General features: G+C 32.7%; 1 pseudogene; it reads right to left on the bottom strand.

The window, feature by feature from the left end:
• Window positions 1-3703: 3703 nt before the first annotated feature.
• Window positions 3704-13823, bottom strand: LOC126892248 (uncharacterized; annotated as a pseudogene).
• Window positions 13824-15186: the final 1363 nt, after the last annotated feature.

The raw sequence follows: 15186 nt of genomic DNA, 5'->3' as shown, positions 1-15186 counted from the left end.
TTTAAAATAAGTTCGGTAGTGGATAAACTGATTAATTCTAAGCAACTTCTGTTCTATAGAGTTTTCTCACTACATCAATACTTTCCGAGTTATTTGCGAGTGAATGTGTTAATTTTTAAACAAAAAACCACGGTTTTAGACGGTTTTTCGCAAATAACTCAAAAAGTAAGTATTTAAAAAATTTCTTAGCAAAAATATGTACTATAAAAAAGTGAAAAAAAAAATGGTGTATGTGTGAGGTCTATAGACCCAGTAGAAGCGGAGTTGTAGCTAATGAACAACAGGTTTATATTCGTCAAATTCCTAATCGAATTCTTCAACATAAAATAACCAAAAAATGAAGCACTTTTTGAGGAAAATTCATTGAAACTTTTTTAAAGTTTCTACAAAACTTTATTTTTATATTTTAAAAAAGTATCTAGTATCAAAAATAAGCAAATTACGCTTAAAATAAAGTTGTCCCCTTTTTTTATCGTTACCGCTTCACAAGTTGATTTACTTATGTAGTATTTATATGATCTGTAAATTTCATCGGTGCTTATTTTTTAAAGGGTTGTAGTTGAAACGGCTTGAGCGAGTCACTAGTCACGAGTGTATGCAAATTTAGAAACACCAAATCTTTAACAATTTTTGTCTTACAGAAAACCAAAAAATCCATAATATCCAGAAAGGCAAAGCCTACATTTTTTCCTTTTTGACATTTTTGGTATCACTAACAATTTCTAAGTAATTTTGAAAACAAGTATTTTTTTCAAAATTAAAAATTAAAAAAATTTTACTTTAAAACCAAATTTCTTTAAAAATAAGCACTTTTGAACCAACGAAACTTACAGTTGATATAAATACAACACAAGTAAAGACACTAGTGAAGCGGTAACGATTCATTTTATTTAAGATGCTAATTAGAGGGTGATTTTCCCGATTTTTTTACCAAAAAAAGGGACCAACTATATTTTGAGCGTCACTTGCTTAATTTGGTACTAGACTAGATACTTAAAAAAATACAAATATAAAGTATGTCCGCTTCGTATAGGTCTTAAAAAAATACAAATATAAAGTATGTCCGCTTCTACTGGGTCTAGAGACCTCATACATACACCATTTTTTACACTTTTTTATACTTTATATTTTTGCTAAGATTTTTTTTTTTTTGTAAAAATACTTACTTTTTGAGTTATTTGCGAAAAACCGTCTAAAAACTTTTTTTTTTTTTTGTTGAAAAATGAACATATTCACTCGCAAATAACTCAAAAAGTGTTGACTTAGTGAAAAAGCTCTACAGAACAAAAGTTGCTTAGGATTAATCAATTTATACACTTCCGGACCTTTTTTAAAGATGTCTTTTTAACCCCCGAAAAGGGACGAAACTCACCCCTAGACGACTCAGCGACCAAAACTACACCAGAGAAGACCTTAATACTATCAATTTCTTTACAGGGCTTCTAATAATACCCGAGAATTACCTAACTTTACCATAATTTTTTAATAATAATTAAACGGGTAGTATTTAGGCTTCCAGACCACTTCCATTGGATTATACCCCTTATGTTGCGACTTGGCTAATTAGGTTGATTATTGATAAAGTCGAAACATTGTTGGTATGGACAAAAATCAAAATTAGTACAGCTATTAAGGAAATATTTTTTTTATTAAGAAAAAGTCGCATCCACCTAATGGTTATTAGCGACGAAACAATACATAGGTTAAAAAAAAGAATGTGTGTGTACTTTGTACGCACGTAAGAAGTTATACTTCTACTACATATTATGTGATTTTTAAGACAATACCAAAAATTAAAAAAAAAATAAGAGAATAAAACGCACACAAATACATTGAAAAATGCCACAAAGAAAAAATTATTTCTGAACAATAATAATTGTTGGCAAAAATTTTAAATACGCATTTTCTGAAAAAAAAAAATTATGTAACAAATATACTTACAATCATAAAATGTATAAAAAAATAAAAAAATAAAAACTTGCATCGGGAATCGAACCCGTGAATTTCGGGGCGCTTTGATTCGTAATCGAAGCCTAGACTCACTCGTCCAATTTCACATTATTTTTCATGTGGAAAAATAGGGTAACTGAACGTTTTACTGTTTGACAGTTGTTTTGAATATAATTAAATTATGTAGTTTAAGTTTTGTGGAAGAAAATATTAAAATATAACAAAACAGTAAGAAAACAATATATTAGATGAAGATTGGTAGAACTTTTGTTGGTAATCAAATTAAGTATGTAAATCAAAGCATTACATACCTACTAGATTAATAAATCTACGCCAAAAAATCATCATTTAAAAATAAAAATCGGACCTAATTTGGGATTTCTCTCTAAAATCCCCATTCTTGAGAAAATAAATGTATGTATTCCAACCTAATCCAAATGTATAATTACAATATGATTATAATAAAAACTACTTACCAAATTAGAATGAGTTTTCCTTGTCCAAAATAGTCCAAAAGTCCAAAAATATAGGTATATGAAAACTATTTAAAAAGGCAGTATAACTATTAACTAACTTTGTTTCTTTTCCCACAAAATTCAAAACGCAACAACCATAAATAATCAAACTAGTACAGCTGTGCCACAGCCGCCATATTGAATAATTTTTGACATGTCATTTGAACATCCAATCAGAACAAAGTTATAATGCGCATGCGCCGGGATCATAGGTTTTAACATATAAAAATTCACCCTCATATCGCCGGTAAAGAAGTATAACTTCAAAAATTGTGGTATAAATAAGTATTCGCGGTGTGCAAGTACTTGGAGTGGATACGAGAAACCATCGTGCGCGAAGAGCGGAGAAATCTTGCAACTTTCTTACATAATTCATATTGTCAATTGAAATTGTGAAATTGACGTATATTTCATACCTACTGCTATTGAAGAAGAAAAATTATATGTTGCTTATAATATTGAAATTATATGCAATTATTATATAAAAGTATATTTAACTAATTGTATTTTGCTTGCAGTACTGCATTTTAATAACTAATTTTATTTACTACATACAGTTGTTTACCTTTTAATAACATAACTTAAATCTTACTTTTTCTTCTTATAATTTTTTTAGGCTACGGCCTTGACAATTATCCAGCCACCAAGATCAATATGATTGGCCAATATAATTAAAAGTGCGAAAAAAGTCGCCGAGCTATGAAACCAGGTGTCGCTTTTCCGAACTTGCACGGTCCAAATAGTACAAACGTAAGTAAACATGCATTATCTACAAAAACATATTAGATTTTATTGAATACACCAATTGTTTTTAAAAAGCCAATTAAATTTGTTGTTTCCTTTTTATTGTCACACAGAACTGACATATTTGACACGATATTAAAATCAATACGTTCTTGTGTATATTTTTGGCATTCAATGAGAATATGTTTGACAGTTAGTTGCGTGTTAAACGATTCACAAATAGGTGGTTCAGATCTTGAGAACAAATATGAGTGAGTAAGCCTGGTATGGCCTAGTCGTAGGCGGTTGAAAACTGCTTGCTCATAACAACTTTTATAAACTGTTTTGACTTTTTTTACTGTGTCTTTAATTTGCCTGAGTTTTGAATTTAAATTTTGCCATTCATCGAGCCAGTCATTTAACACATATTGTTTTAACAAGTTTTTCAAGTCATTAGTAGGGGCACATTATAATATAGTTTCTGAATCCGCACTAGTCACTGCACTACGCGCACTTGAATCTGCATCTTCATTTCCGCTAATGCCCACGTGGGAAGGGATCCAAATGAAGTTGACTATTCTACCATTTTGTAAGGATAACTGAAGCTCCAACTTGACCATTTTTTCAATTGGATAATTTGGATATATCTTTTGTACCGATGTTATCGCACTAAGCGAATCAGAAAGAATCACTACTCTAGTTATGTTATTGTCGTTAGAAAACTTAAGTGTTCTGTAGAGAGCGAAAAATTCGGCTGTGTATATACTGCAATGTGAGGAAAGTCGAAATAAGTGCTTATTTGAATTGGTAACGAAAGCCGCACCAACTCCTTCATTGTTCCTCGAACGGTCTGTAAATATATGACAGAAGTTTTGGTAGGGTTCCAATATATTTGACAAATGTGCTTTAATGAGTAAGGAAGGTGTTTCTGCTTTATTATAGCAGCTTAGGCTAATATTACATAATGGAATATTGATGGACCAAGGGGTCCATCAAGGGATCCGATCTTGGATCGTCAATGATCCAAGGGATCATTGACGAGGTTAGAGTAAAAAAAACTCGTAAAGTCAAAATATGTTCTAACTCTTTCGTAATATGGTTTTCTCAAATTTGGTTTGGAGTTAAACAGATTGCAATATCTATTAGTGAAAGTATTACTGTAAAAAAGTTTATCTGGGGTAGAGTAGACTGAGGATGAATGTGAAAGAGTTAGTTGCATTCGTCTGCGATAAAGATGTCGGTAAAGTCAGCAGCACCATTTTATAAGACCGAATTCAGACCAAGCCGTTTTCGAGAAACAGTGGGTGCTGCTAGCTGTACGGTAAAGCTAGCAGTACCCAACCTATATCTCGGCAATGAAAAGGAGTTAAGAGACCATTTTACCGGCATATTTTATTTCTAATTAATTGCTCTTGAATCGTATATTAACTAATCCCGAAAAACTACCCCATCATCCCCTAGCGCAAAACTCAGCCCCGAAAAAATGATGAAACTCGAAAATTCAACCCCAAGGAATTAATTGCTAATTTATTGCTAATTTATTACGGAAAAAAAAAATTATTGCTGTAGCCGTTTCCGAGAAACAGTGGTTGCTGCTAGCTTTACGGTAAAGCTAGCAGCACCCAACCTATATCGCGACAATGAAAAGGAGTAAAGAGGCCATTTTACCGGCATATTTTATTTCTAATTAACTGCCCCGGTTGAAATTTAATTTGGTTATGTCAAAACATACAAAGAAAAGATGAATATGTGGTCAAATGAAATCACAGTAAGGTTTACTAATGCAGTACATTTACGTCTAGAGTTGTGGAACTTGGCATACTTCTGGAACTATGAGACAAATGGAAGAGTAGTGCACCCTGAATAAATACATTACACTAAAACTGTTAGTATATAAATCACAATTGCTAATCTTGTTGAGATTGGTATTGCGTTTCTCGTGTTTGATCTTTCTTCTATATTCTTGGCCCTATCATATTTATTAATAGTTCGAAATCACTTTTTGACCTTCTTGTAAAATTCTTAAACAAATAATTGTCTAGCAATACTTCCATAGTTAAATTACTCATTGTTTCGCGTTTACTTAGAAAAGCCGTATCCACATTTTCCATTTTTCATTTTTCTTTTTTATGTATCGTCTTAGCACGATTAAGGACGAAAATATTATCGAAAAGGAGAATATTCTGGCCGAGAATATTCTCGAGAATATTCTCTTCTTACATCACTAGTTATTGGTATATTAACCAATCCCGAAAAACTACCCCATCATTCCCTAGCGCAAAACTCACCCCCGAAAAAATGATGAAACTCGAAAATTCAACCCCAAGGAATTAATTGCTAATTTATTACGGAAAGAAAAATTTATTGCTGTAGCCGTTTTCGAGAAACAGTGGGTGCTGCTAGCTTTACGGTAAAGCTAGCAGGCAGGACCCAACCTATATTAGCTCGGCAATGAAAAGGACTACAGAGACCATTTTAACGGCATATTTTATTGCTAATTAATTGCTCTTGATTGGTATATTAACCAATGCCGAAAAACTACCCCATCATCCCCTAGCGCAAAACTCAGCCCCGAAAAAATGATTAAACTCGAAAATTCAACCTCCAGGAATTAATTGCTAATTTTTTGCTAATTATTACGGAAAGAAAAAATTTATTGTTGTAGCCGTTTCCGAGAAACAGTGGGTGCTGCTAGCTTTACGGTAAAGCTAGCAGGCAGGACCCAACCTATATTAGCTCGGCAATGAAAAGGACTACAAAGTCCATTTTAACGGCATATTTTATTTCTAATTAATTGCTGTTGATGGCTAAATTGACCAACATCCAAAAACTATCCCATCATCCCAAAACGTAAAAACCATCTTTACATAAAAATCATTTTACTTTATCAGACTATAACAAATAAATTCAGTTAGATATTCCTTCAAATTTAATTTCTTCTTTGGAGGTAGTTTTGGAATATCTTCTTTTTTTATGAAAATATGTCTTGTAAATCATAAGAACATGCGAGTCATTCGAGTTTCAACATTCGTACCGTTAACACGTATCGAATACGAGTCAGGTAGTTATCAAAAAGCAATTAGCAGAAAATTTATCGTTCATTAAGTATATATATATATATATATATATATATATATATATATATATATATTGATAAGGGGTACCTTGTCGCCTCAGAAACGGTAAATCGGTAGACGTTGTCGCCTCATATATGACGCTGTCGCCTCACTTTGGTGAGGCGACAACGTTTTGGGCTGAAAATTTCAGGACAGCTTCCCAACCACCTTATGAGTCGATGTGCAAAAAATAGTTTTGAGGTGACAGCGTACCCCTTTTCACTATTTTTTGGTTCGTTAGTTCGGCAGTATATCACTGGCGCTAGTATCGGCATTGCAGCAGTGACTATATATATATATATATATATATATATATATAATGTCTTCATACCAAGGCGAGATCCGTTTGTATCATAAGCTATACAAGATGAGATCCGTTTTGCAAGGCGAGATCAGATTTTGGATCTCACCTTGTATTCACGTGTATATAGTGACATCTCGATGTAACAATGGTTAGGGTACAAGGAAATCGATTTTTGCCTGGACCTCATTTTGCACCCCTTTTGGTGAATTTTATATTGCAGTGGTTCCACTAAATCCGCTGTAGAGGGCAGCGCGCGCGATCCGTTGTGTATATGGTAAATATATATTTTGCAGACAACCCGAGATCCGGTAAATTTGGAAACATCGCAAATGAATTTCACGGTCAGCTCTCTCACTCGGCTTATGTCTAGCTTGAATAAGAATGTTTACATTATTTAAGGGCTCTGTCCAGAAAGGCAATGGTCAAATATCTCGAGAACTAGACGGCATATCGAAAAAACTTTGGAATGCTTTTTGAATGGTTTTTCAAAATCTATATACTTATGCAATAGCAGGGTTCTTATTCTACCTGCGAAAGCGGTGGGTGTAGCAACTTTGAATTTTCAACTGAAACACTTTATTTTTAATTAAATAGTTGAAATTTAGAATTAAAAATACACAACTTTTGTTTGAATCGATAATAGCTTCTTTAATCCAGTCGGAAGAGCTTCAAAATCGTCGTTTTGATGACATTTTTAGGGTTTAGGGGTACCTCATGTAGTTAGCTTAAAACGTAAGAAATAAATTTGAATAGTTAATGTTTATTGATAAACAAAGCTCCAATTCTATTTTACTTCAACTCATTTTAAGGCTATTTCAATAAACTCATCGGTTCTTTTTTCAGTTTTTTGGTAAAACATTGTAACTTATAGACGAAAATTCTTAAAATCGGCTATTTTTCATTTAAATTGTCAATAAATAATTAAATTGAGAAAAAACTGGTCAGATTTACATAAATTTTGTTATTCCGTCCATATAGAAACTAAAACAATTGTTACGTAGTTACACTGAGTGTCATAAAAACCGTGTATTTTTACTCATTTCTTTGAGCTATTTCACGTAATATCGAGATATAAGTTGTATTTTTTACATAAGTTATATTAACGTTAAACTGACTTAATTTATATTTTTATAAGCAACAATTAAGTATAGCGAAATTTTTAAAACCTTGTTTAAATTGTTTTACATGCTCTATAATGCGGTTATCTTAAATTTTGTTTTGAATGTTTTTCTTCTTACTGGTAGACAAAAAATGGCAAAATGTGCATTTTTGACATCAAATTGTTGATAACCAACATAGTTACTACTCAAAATATTAAAAAAACTAACCGTCGGTATAACAGGTTGAATGGAAACCAGATGCAGAACAGTACCATAAATGTTTTAGACTTTTTAGCACTTTCTTTAAGTGAAATTTAAAATCATTTACCACCCATGTACACTCATTACGGAATCTTTTACAAGAATTTCAGCGATTTCAGCCATTTTTTCAAAATTTATTTGGATTTTCTCTAGTAATCCTTCCAAAAGACAATACATAAATGGTGAATACCTTTTACACCAACTTCAAGGAGGGTAATTTGTACAGGTACATACCTGGAATTATTATATGGACCGTTCACTCTTGTTAGAGTATAGTTCGCTCAAATATGAGCTCTTTTAATCCATTTCACGCGGTAAATTAGTCCGCTTTTCCTTTAGGTCTTAGTTCATAGGTTGTGATGTTTTTTTTGCCCTCTCTACTATCTTCTTCCACACTCTCCGGTCCTGAATCTTTTCTCTCCAGTTTGCAATTTCCATCTTTGATATATCGTCTAGCAGTTGATCTTCCCATCTAATTTTTGGTCTTCCTCTTGGTCTATTTTTTACTGGTTTCCAGTTCATTATCTTCCTGATCAGTTCTTCTACCCCTCTTCTTTGTGTGTGCCCAAACCATCTGAGGCTTTGTGCTTTAATGAATTTTACTATATCTTCTCCTTTATTTATATTTATTATTTCATGGTTCATCAGCTTTCAATATTCCCCTGTTTCTGTCTTTACTGGGCCATGTATCCTTATAATTTTTCTCTCAATTATTTTAAACTTTTCTTCGTCTTTTTTCGTAAGGCACATTACTTCTGCTCCATAGGCTATCACTGATCTGATTGCTGCTGTGTATATTTTTGATTTTGTTTTTTTTTTGCTCAGGTTTTTGTCCTTGAGTAGTTGGTGATATTTCCAATATACTCTATTACCTGCTTTAATTCTGTCGTTTATCTCTATACTCCTTCCGTTTTTGCCGTCCACCATCACCCCCAGGTATTTGAAGCAATCTACTCTCTGGAACGTATTTTCACCTATCTTTATTTCTGCTATTCTGTTTACATTGTCTCGTGTGCTTATAAGATATTTTGTTTTATTCTGATTGATTATTAGTCCTCTCGTCTTTGCTTCTCTTACCAGGGTTAAAAGTGCCTCTTCTAGTCTTTTTTTATCTCGTGCTACCAGACCCAGTTCATCTGCATATCCTATGATCTGTGTTGAGCTTTGAATAATTGTCTTTTTCAGCCTTGTGTCCCTAATTACTCCTTCTAGAGCGATATTAAATAGTGTCGTTTGTCGTTGACAGACTGTCTCCTTGTCTCACTTCAAGTTCTATTTTGATGTCATTTGTATCGCCCTCATTTGTTTTAACTTTTGCTGTTGAGTCTTTTATTGTCATTCTAGTTAGTCTTATTAATTTTGCCGGTATCTCCATTTTTTTCATTTCTTTTAATAATTGTTGTCTGTATATGCTGTTGAAGGCCTGTTGGAAGTCGATGAATAGTATGTGTAATTCTATGTCATGTTCATAGCTTTTTTCAATTGTTTGTGTCAGTACGTGTATTGCATCTATTGTTGATCTTCCTTTGATCTATTGTTCTAAAACCCTGCTGATATGGTCCTATAATTTTTTCTGTGTATTGATTTAGTCGGTTTCTTATAATTGTGGTCAATATCTTATACGTTGTATTTAGTAGCATAATTGGTCTGTAGTTGCAGCACTTAGTTGGATCTCCTTTCTTAAAGATTGGTGCGATGTGTCCGTTTTTCCATTCTATGGGCATGCTTTCGTCCTTCCAAATTGTAACCATTAACTTGTGCATTCGCTTCGTGAGCTCCTCTCCGCCGTTGATGATCAGTTCGTTGTTGATTTCATCTGGCCCTGGCGTTTTGTTTACTTTTAGTTGTTTTAATACCTCCATGAATTCCTAATAAGTAGGTGCGACTTCCTCTTCATCTCTGTTATCTCTTATACCCTCATCCTCTGAATATGCCTTATTGTCGTTTTTGTATAGGTCCGTGAAATGTTTTTCCCAATCTTTTTTGTTTATTTTTGTGACAGATTTTTTGGTACTGTGTTGTTGTTTTATCTATTCGAACAATTTCTTGTTGTCTTTATTATTCGTTTCTAATTCTTTCATTTGTTCAGAGATCCATGTGTTCTTCTTTCTTCTATAGAGTTTCAATGCTTCTTGTTTTTCTTTTCTATATTGGTCCAGTTGTTCCTGTTCGGCACTTTGTAGCCATTTGTTTCTTACGAGGTGCTTCAGTTGACTTTTTTGGTGACATTCCTCATCAAACCATTCTTTCGATTCTTTGTTTTTTTGGAATCCTATTATTTGTTCTGCTGTTTCTATTATGCTGTTCGTTATGTTTTTCCATTCTCCTTCTATTTCTATGTGCTCGTACTGACCCAATTTCTGTTCCAGTGGTTCTGTATTTGTTGCTTTGTTTCTTGCGTTTTCAGATTGGCTATATTCCATTTCTTCCTTTTTCCTTCCTTATGATTATTTGCTTTGATTATTTTCATCTTAAGTTTTGCTATCAACAATATGTGGTCAGTGCCTCCATTTGCCCCTCTATATGACCTTACGTCTTGTACTATTTGTGTCCACTTTTTCGAAATTAGAGTATGATTTATTTGGTTTCCATCCATTCTTCCTGGTATCATCCATGTTATTTTGTGTTCTTTTTTATGTTTATGCCCAGTACTATATATGTATTTGTTGCTGCTGCTAGGTTGCAGATTTCTCCTCCATTATCATTCGTAGTTTCATGAATGGTTTCTTTGCCAGCTACATTACGATTATAGTCCTCCTTTCCGATCTTTGCATTGAAATCACCCAATATTATTCCTCGGAATATTTTCACAGGTTTCTTCCAGGATGTCTTAGAATTCTGTTTTATCTTCTTGATTTGCTTCTTCGGTGGGTGCATAGCAATTGACTATCGAGATGTGGGCTTGTTTATTTTCTTATGTAAGATATCCTTTCATTAACTGCTTTGAATTGTATCAGTTTTTCCCTCATTTTTTTGTTCACCATAAATGCCGTACCATTCGTTCCCTGATTGTTTTCTCCCGAATAATACATGCTAAAGTTTTTCTTCTCAATTTTTCCTTCTTTCTTCCATGGTATTTCCTGTACTGCTAGGATTTCTAGTTGGTATTTTTTCATTTCAAGAGCTATTTCTTGCATCTTACCTGCTGCCAGCATGGTTCTAATATTCCAAGAGCCCATTCTAATGGGTTTTGTTCTTTTCTTCTTATTGAGATTCTTTCTTTATTTTGTGTGCGTTATTTTGTTTTCGTTAACCGTTTGCATTTCCGAGTCTTTTTTTGCCATGTCAATATCATATTTCAGCCGCTGTTCTTAGTTTATTAGTTTTTTTGAAATTTCTATCAGCTGTTCTTTCTCTTCGTCCCATATCTAGATTTTGCCATTCACTATTAATTTCTTGTAGCCGATTTTCGTTTGCTTACCTTTGCTTCTTTCGTCCTTTGCTATTTTAGTTATTTCCTTTTGTATTTCTTTTTCTTTCGATGTCCAATCGTTGTTTATATAGATACGATCTTTATGCTGTTTTAGTTTACGTTTCTTGTTTAGGATTTCCATTTTATCCGTGAGGGCTTCTGTTTCTATTGCGCATACTGTTTCTCCTATTTTTTTTGCACTTCTTAGTTTTATTTGTATTTGCATCTCTTGGGCTCTGAAATTTTCCATTTCTTCTTTTAATTTCTTATAATCATTTGTTTTTACTTTCAACCCAGTTACGATAAAGCTTTTCTTTTTGCTAAATTTCTCCAGTTGCTCCATTCATTCATGTAGCTGTTTTACTTCTTTTTTTAGTTTTTGTTTCTCTGCTTTTACACCCATTAACTCTTTATTGGTTTGTTGTTATTCTTTCCTTATTTGTTTTATTTCCTGAAGCATTTCATCGTTTTTATTCATTAGCTCTTTCATTATTGTAATCATAACATTTTCCATGTCTTCCTTGTTTTCGTTGCCTGCTTTGCTTGGTGACCGTTTTTTAATTTTACTTCTATTAAAACAATCATCCAAGTTTTCTCTTTTGCGTTTCGTTTCATCATCGGTTTCACTTCCTGTGACATTTTTTCCATTTTCTAGGAGTGCAGCGCTAAATACCTGGAATACCGATATTAGATTATCAACAATACTTAAAAAATGAAAGTTACCAATTCACCGGTAGTTAATGCGTTATTTAAAAATTACCTGCGCACCAGAGTTGCCAGTTGGTCTGTAATTAGGATGGGGATTAAAATAGATACGAATTCACCGGGACCCGGAAATATGCACACCCTAATATTCTAGTTACGTAAGCTCGTCCGATTGGCGCATGACGTTAACAACAGAGTAAAGCATAGTCCCGTCTATGCGTTCGTAATACGAACGCGAATGAAATTTGAGAATAGTACAAATGAATGAATTATGACTAAAAGAAACTAAGTGATTTTTATAGTTTAGAGGAAAATTATTAAACTATTTACTTTTATTTAAATTGATTTTCAGTTATTTGTAAAGTTCCCAGTTTCTTGATTATATTGGTATCCGGAAAATAAAAATATTCATATAATCGATATCTAATAAAATTATTATATTTCGTTAGTTGGCAAAAATTGATTAGTGGCCTACACATTAGTAAATATAATTTTTACCAAGGGGAAGAAAAGCCCCAAAATAAAACCATAAATTTAATGGATTGATAAAAAAACAAAATTTTTTACTTTTTAAATAATGTATTTCATCAGATTTAAGTAAGAGGCTTGGAAAAGACAAAAATAAGTTTTACAGTTTTCATGCCATGCACTTTATTTAAATTTTGTGCATGTGAAATAGACGTACATACAGCAACTATGTAGCAGTTATCATAATTTTTCTTTTACGCAATGTCAGGTTGTTAAGAGACTTGTTTAATTCTTTAATTCGGAAGTACATCCGAGACCTAAAAAATAACTTGTTCGCTTTGTTAGAACAGTCTACAGCTACACTTTTGGACATAAGGTTTTCTAAATAATTTTTAGTTACCAAAATGGAATCACCATTCATGTGGAAGGAAAAATTGTCTCCAGTTACTTAATATATGACAAGAGAGTGTCTGATGGTTTACATAAACCACACTTACTCAAATGATCAACCCACGTGTACGTTGAAACATCTTCGGATTGAATACTGGAGTCCTTCAATTTATGGCAGATATAACCAGCCAAATTCTCCAAACCATCATACTCGAGGTCACTAATGTTTTTTCATTCTAACTCTCATTGAAAACTTGAAAATCCACAACTGTTTCGTTGTTAGAATCCAGCCTTTGGATCAATTGTCCAGAAATTGGTAAATCTGGGATGTCGTCTGTTTAAACGTTGGAAAATTCGTTCCGTTGTCTCTCCTACCCGTATATAACTTTTATAAAATAAAACAAAGCTTTTTGTTAACACTTTAAAAAATTTTTAATGGGTTTTGCCCGAAAAGAGCTTCATTTTTTTATACTATGTATCACGTTAAAATATTTGATTTGGAATTTGAAGGATAAGATCGTCTTTTTTATGAGCTACAAATTTACTTTTACTGGTTCTATAGACTAAGAATATACCATTTTTTCGTTTTTTTTATATGCTACATTTTTTCCAAGAATATTTTTTCGATATAATACTTACTTTTTGAGTATTTGCGAAAAACCGCCGAAAAACGTGTTTTTTTTTTGTTGAAAAGTAAATATTTTTAGTCGCAAGTGACTCTAGTACCTACTACTAAATTAACCTAGTACCTAAGTTAAAAAAACTCTATAGAACAAAAGTTGCTGAAACTTATTCAGATCTGTTTCCGGACTTATTTTAAACGTATATTTTTTCACCCTCCAAGTAAAAGCAATCAACGGCACAAATTCAACTTTGAAGTGGGGGATGGGTAGAATCTAAATCCAAATTTTCATGCAATTAGGAGTTGACCCTGAAAATTATGTGTGTTTCTTTTTATCTTTTAAATCATTTTACTTAAAATCATTTTTTAACTATCAAATAATAATTACATATTGAGTTATTTTATTTTTTAAACTTTAATAATATTTATAAAAAATTTTACTTTCTTGTAATGTATTTTGTAACAATTTGTATTATTTAAGAATATAATAATTACATTTTGGTTTCGTAGTATGTGTTTTTTAAGAATATTAATGTATAGTTTTAAAATATTGTATTGCAAATAATTATCATTATTAAATGGTTATTATTTGACAAGTATTCTTTTTCTTTTTTCACACCCTTATGTATGTAATAAAACTAAGGGACTTTCTGAAAGGTCAATCGTAGACTTTAAAGACACAAAAGAAGCGATACTTAAAAGTTACGCCCATTATATATCTTTATATCGTGGGAAATATACAATACAACACGAGCTCCAACCGCTCGACTAATACTCTTTAGAGCTGGCATCAGTGTGTGATCTCGCGTTGAACGGTAAATATCTAAAATTTCGTATATAAGTCCTCCCCTTTACTTTTCAGCGACGGATCTCGTTTCGCTGTAAATTTATCAGAAAAATTTAAGTACAAAAATCTTTTCCCCTCTAAGTGTGCCATGATTAATATGTTAATTATAAAGATACTTATGAACAATATACTCCAATAATTAATTTCCTATTGGTGGATCTCGGGTTGTCCTCGATTTAGTCGGATCTCGCCTTGATATGAAGACGTATATATATATATATATATATATATATATATATATATATATATATATATATATATATATATATATATATATATATATATATATTGATAAGGGGTACCTTGTCGCCTCAGAAACGGTAAATCGGTAGACGTTGTCGCCTCATATATGACGCTGTCGCCTCACTTTGGTGAGGCGACAACGTTTTGGGCTGAAAATTTCAGGACAGCTTCCCAACCACCTTATGAGTCGATGTGCAAAAAATAGTTTTGAGGTGACAGCGTACCCCTTTTCACTATTTTTTGGTTCGTTAGTTCGGCAGTATATCACTGGCGCTAGTATCGGCATTGCAGCAGTGACTGGCTGTATGTTGTCGCCTCAGCATATAAATTCTACTTTTTGGTTAACAACCGGTACCTTGTTGCCTCAGATTTTGGCAACGTCGCTTTCAGTTTGCATTGGGTATTAGGTCGTGAAATATAAAAATATGCGCCGTCGGTACCATAACACGGCAACTAAAAAGTTTATGATATAAGTTGCAGCTTACGATTTAAAATTGTTGCCCTTATACAGGGTGTCCAGAAACTCTACC

The sequence above is a fragment of the Diabrotica virgifera genome, chromosome 1, assembly GCF_917563875.1.
Source record: "Diabrotica virgifera virgifera chromosome 1, PGI_DIABVI_V3a".
Taxonomy (NCBI): domain Eukaryota; kingdom Metazoa; phylum Arthropoda; class Insecta; order Coleoptera; family Chrysomelidae; genus Diabrotica; species Diabrotica virgifera.
The sequence above is the reverse complement of the archived record's forward strand: the minus strand, read 5'-3'. Positions and strand labels throughout refer to the sequence as shown.